Source organism: Serinus canaria, chromosome 4 (assembly GCF_022539315.1).
Source record: "Serinus canaria isolate serCan28SL12 chromosome 4, serCan2020, whole genome shotgun sequence".
Classification (NCBI taxonomy): domain Eukaryota; kingdom Metazoa; phylum Chordata; class Aves; order Passeriformes; family Fringillidae; genus Serinus; species Serinus canaria.
The window spans coordinates 6,370,701-6,376,873 of NC_066317.1; positions in this window are offsets into that span (position 1 = coordinate 6,370,701).

The following is a 6,173-nucleotide window of genomic DNA, read 5'->3' on the forward strand; positions in this document are numbered from 1 at the left end:
GAACTGTGATATTCTAACACTGCCTCAAGGGGCTGGCTGGGTGCAGTTTCAGGGAGAAAGGAGCTGCCTGCAGAATAAAAACAATTTATTCACAGGGATGGTGTTTGTCACAGAGCTTCTGAAACAAGAGTGTCCCTGTGATCATTACCATGGCTGCAACTAAATATTATCCTTTACTTTCTCAGCTTAACTCTGTCCTACATTCTTCATTCTCCCTGCAAATATCAGTGTGCTCTTCCTTTCATAAGGTTAATTAGATTTTCAGTGGTGCTGAAGCATTTACAATTACAAAGAAGAAAATGACACCTTCCACAGCACACACAGTGTTTAAAAACTACTGGTCAAGAGCATTTTACTTGCAAATTTCTTCAGAAAATAGCCTTATCCTCACATGAGAGAACATTCCAGGAATAAAACTGAGCATTTCATAAGCATTGAACAGACAGAAGTAAATGTGGGTTACTAATTATGCCTCCGAAGGACAGTGAAATTAAGTGATACATTCAAGTCACAAAGTATCTACTGCAGGGGAAAACTTGATACATTCCCAGAAAAGGAGCCAACACCAGCAGGAAGGCAACACATACCAGCACAAAATCCTAGCCAGAGCTTTGAGTTCTTCCTGTGAAGCATGGCAGCAACCAGCAGAACTACTCCTGGAAAATAAAATGACAAAACAAAACTGGGAACATTTGTCTTGATAATACTACAGGAAGATGTGGCCCAAGAAGTTTCCTTTCTCAAGCAAAAATAACCTTTCCCATTTTACTCTTTTCACATTTTTCAAATGCTCCTGTTGCAATAAATATTCCCCACCTACTCCATCATCTACTTGCGCTGCCTCATCTACAATATCAAGGCAGGACAAAATACTCTTCTGTGGTAATTTTAGCATAGAGAGTGGAGATGGAAAATGTGCAGAGTGTGTGATGGATTTAATGATAATTCCAGACCAAGCTAGGTCTTCTTAATAAACAGGTCAAATACTGAGACCACTCTTTTTCATGGAATTGATTTTGACTTGCAAAAGTTTTTTCTATTAGAAACTATCACTTTGTGCTCACAAGTGCAGTACAATCCAAAGAATCACAGAAAAGGCATCTGGAAAAACCTGCAGAGTGGTTCATGTCCTGCTCAGGAACAGGGCACAATCTGGGGCTATGTTCCATACAGCAACAAACACAGACACCTACAAGAGAGGCATCAGCCAAATGAGCAAATCATTCCAACGAGCTCATTGTTTCCATAACACAGGCATGATGTCAGCCTGGCTCTGGTGCTGAATCACTGACTAAGCTCACCCTTGGTATCCACAGAGACAGGCTCCACTGTACCACCCAGTCACAAATTCTCTAACTTCACTAAGATGGACAGAAGATCTGAGGGGGCAGAAATGGTGAAGTCCCACTGGGCTACCAAATGCTGCCAGTATAGTCCAACACAACCAGTAAAAACAAAATAACCACCTGTCTTTGACAGCACTAACACAAGCAACACAATATTCCTGTAGCATAGGCTTAAGGCCAGTAATTTCATAGGAGGGTTCAAAGCTGGAATGTCCATAAAAATGTGTCAGTCAGTGCAACAAAGCCTTCTGCCACACCAAGGATTTTACTCAAAACAGATTATATTTAATAACCAGCTTCTTAGAATCATTCTTTCAACAAACTGGTTTTTTCTTCACTTATATTACAAATGACTTCCCTTCATCCAAGGATTAAACATGCTGTCACTTTTACAGATGAGTAAACTAAATCACATGGCTAACAAGTTTAACTTGTTTCTTAAAGATACAGATTTAAATAAAAAATTCCTTCTCTGAAATAAATTGAATTTCACTACCAAAGAAGTAGGGGAGGTGAGGAAACAATTTTTCCACATCTTTTTTCTTGATAACCACAGTAGTGGCACAGTCAGTTCCAGGATGAAGAAGTTTCCAAATATTTTTTTCTGTCTGGAACATGTTCCCTCTGGAGAACTCACCATCATACAGACAGATGAGAGCTGCAGCCCTTTCCTGTGTGAGGCAAAGCATCAAAAGTGATCCAGGTCTCAAGATATTTGTTCAGCTCCCAGCCTGTCTCAACACAAAGATTCTGCCATCTGAATTCATGTTTCCTCTGAGCATGCTAAAGAGAGAAATGTCATTCACTTGAGCAGCTATGGTAAATTAGGGCAACCCCAATGATTGAGAGAAATGACAAGGAGGACTCTATGGATATTAGAAGGTTAATTAATTACTTTATTATATTATTCTATACTATATTACACGACATTTAAACTGAATTTGTAGAAGCACTCAACCTCACTCCACTGCTCAGAATTTCGTGACTGTCAGCTGATAGTCCCAACACACACACATGGATTCTATTGGTAAATGAATCAAAACATTCACACTAGAATTTAGTTACTAATTTCTTTTAGGTAAACAATCTTCTACACTTGTGAACAACAAGAGGAGCAGCCATTGAGGTAAGAATTGTTTTTTCTCTGAGTTTCAAAGAATGTGAACCTCAGAAAATACCCTTGGGAAGTTGTGCTTTGCTTTTCTCTGTGAAGAGAAATGTGGCTATAAGCAGATGCATGAGGAGTCTGAAGTGGAGGAAGTTAAAAAAAAAAAAACAAAAAAAACCCAAAAGCTAACCAAAACCTGGGCTACTGGAAGTGAAAACAGAGACTGTACTGCACTGTAGCTATGCTGCTGTTAGTCAGACATAAGCAATAAACATGTCATGGAAAGTTCTCAAGGAAACCAGTCTGGTCTCGCTGGTAGGAGAGAATATCAGGGAGGAGAACTAAGAGCTCAATAATTAAAGCTGAGCACAGGCTTTTGGTTAAGAAAGGAGTTTCAAAGCCAAGCTTTGAACACACTGCTTCATGTACCTCCATACTCCAGGCACATTGCAAATGTACCCCTGGCCTTTTGAAACCACCTTGTTTGAGCTCTGGTGCAGTCCCAGCAGCACGAAGCTCAAAGCTCACTTTATCCTCAAACACAGGCCCAGCCTCTGGCTCCAGTAAAACCAGGCACACATGGTTGTAATGGAAGTGACACAGATGTGAAGCAATCAACTCAAAGTACTTCTGAGAATGGAGGATGCAGGAAAAAAAAAAAAAAAACAAACCAAATGTGAATTTCACTGGGAGAAAAAACCCCATTATTCTGATTTTCCCTCCTATTCAATATGAGCAAGGCTGTTCACTATTGAGGTGCAAATGTCACAGAAGAAATATAACATATCCCTGCTTTTGAAATATTTAAATCCCAGCCTGGGAATCAAATTGCACCTTTGTACAAAGCTATACAACTTCCCCAATTTCAATGGAACTACAGCTGCTTATGTTTACAGCTGAAAATAGTCCACTGCAGTTTCTGTCCTTGGAAAATGCTGTCCTATGATCGCTTCAGAGGAGTTCCATGGTCTAAGCAGGCACTTGAAATTTATTTTCAGCCAAGATTATGGGAAATAACCACATTCATTTAGTTAGTGATTGGTTCTATTGCTAAAACTGACAGAAATCTTATTCTCTTTTCCTAAGCTCCTCTTATTTTAGAGGAAGAGGAAGCTGAGGTACAGCTTCTACAGCAGCTACATGAAAGTCACAGGATGTCTGGGATCCCAGGAATACAGCAATGGTTATTTCAGCTCGTTCATTGACACAACAGAGCTTCTGTGCTTCATGTGACACAAGGTAATGCCTGATGGCTGAGTGAATCATCCTATATATTCACAGCACACCTCATACTGTGCTGCCTGTGACAGGTACAGATGATTCCTCCTCTGCTGCTTGTGTAAAGCACAAAGAGTAAATCCGTTCATTCTCTTCTGAGAGAAGAGTGAATAAACAGTTCTACTGAGGCAGATTAACTCAATCTTTTTACTCAGGATGTCTTAAAAGAAGATCTGTACTCAATAAGGTGTGGGCCTTTTAACTCTAAAAGATTGTTGAGATATGAATGCTCCATTTATTTAATATAAAAACTGTTTCTTACTGTGTCTTCCTGCATGGAGGCAATAAAGTTCAAAATCCAGTGATTTTTTTATTCAGAGGTCTTTTTGCATTCTGTGGAATACAGACAAAACTTCATGTGCTCACAGTAAGCTCAGTGTACAGGCAAGTGCTAATCCCTAGTTCTGAAAACATATCTAAGAAGAAATGTTAATTAAAAAAAGGACTAAAATATAAGACAGTAATTGCTCTCATGACTGTTGCATAGCTTGATATAGCTTGGAAACACCATTAACAAAGGAATTGTGCCATAGGGAGCAGTCCACCTTTGCAGGTAAGACTAGCTGTCAACACTGGCAGCTACACCCACTGCTGGCAATTGAATATTCATCAACGGAGACCAAGGAAAACTCCAGCCAACACCTAAATAAACTCTTAGGAAGGTGGAAACAATGCTGGCATTGGGCAAGGATAAAAACAGCAGACCAGCAAATCATCAGCCAGCAAACCACTCTGAGTGCACACCTCACCCAATGCCTATCTGCAGGGCTGCATTTCCAGTGACCTTGGCTCTCAGCTGCCAAGAGAAGAGGCAAAGAAAAACAGGAGGAAAGGTTTACAGAGCAGGAGACAAACAGGTAACATTGCACCTGAGGATAAACTGGAGACCAGCATCACCTCTGGATATTGTGATGCTCAAGATAGAAATAGTAGACTGAAGCCTGAACATGAATAAAATTCATTGGCAATAAATTGATGCTGCAGTCTCCTCATTTTTCCAGGCTGAATTCACCTCAGATTAAGTCTGAGGTGGAATGTGACTTGCACAAGCCAAAAATGAAGCATGTTTTGGTTTGGTTTGATTTTTTTCCCATGTTATCTTCTGAGTCATAGAAGAACACTAAATTATTTGGCTAGATTGTAACTTAGAGCACAAAATAAATTTACAGACAGTGAAGGTGTGGATAATACCCATAAGGAATAGGTCATAAACTCCTAATGGAGCACAGTCAGAGCCAAAACTTTGAATGGGTTTTACTCCAAGCTTCAGTATAATCAAGACAGAGAGGTTTTTTTATCACAAATTTTGGCCCAGTGCATTTTAAGATAAAGTATGTGAGTGGAAACCCCTTTTTCTGCTCATCTGTAAAATTTACTTATTTCAGTTATGACATTATTACATTTAACTTAAGAAGGAGGGTATGAAGACTGCAGACCACTGTAAACAGAGAACATAATAAAGTAAATAACAAAAAATACACAACAAACCCACTGCAAACACAACATGGATTTGATTCAGTTTTGGTTTGGGTAAATCACTCCTTCCCTGACTAAGTTTTCTAGCATTACCCTCCAGAATGAAGAATATGGAAGAAAACAATCTATAACAGCACATGAAAGGGGCTCCTCTTTTACAGGCAGTCCAGATAAATAGAAAAACAAAACATGCATTTCAGTGGTATTAGGCATGAAAATACCCCACTGAAATTTCATAACTACAAATTTCAATTTTAAAAAATAAATTGTTCTTGACATGAGGAGTTGGCAACAATTACAGAGCGTCTGGCGTTGCTGACACACCCCGGCAGCCTTGGAGGACTGGCCCCAGCCCCAGTGCCACTGAAACACGTGCCCTGTCACAGCCATCTCTTGGGCAGATGCTGGGGAAGGCAAAGCACCATTTATTTGAATATTTAAAATACAAAGTTAACATATCAAAGCAAATATGTTTGCTGTATTAACTGGTTTTTTAAGTCTTAGTGGTCAAACAGAAGCCAGGACTGATGGATCATTACATGCTCACAATTCATCATCGACCCAGCACACACCAGTGATGTTTCCAAGATGTAACTTCTGTTGTCTAGAGTGGCACTACCAGATACATCTGAGAAAGCTGCCCTGTGTCTCTGAAAAGCAGCAATAAGAAAGAAACATAGCTATGGGAAATATGTGAAACTACCAGCGTCATGAACCCTGTGGCCAAGATGCAATCAAAGCTGCAGAGCAACCAACAACGATGTATTACAATTCGTAAAATGTAACTTTATGCTGCCTTTTGCTTTTTATTATCCTTCCTACTCAGTTCCTTTTTACTTTTGTTGGTAATCAGCCTTCTCCACTTGATGAAGTATGTCCTAAATCTTTATATTTTGGTGATGCAATAAAGTTGAAGGAAGGCCTGCACGCCCTATTTTAAGGGAGTCCTTTTACTCTTAAAACTC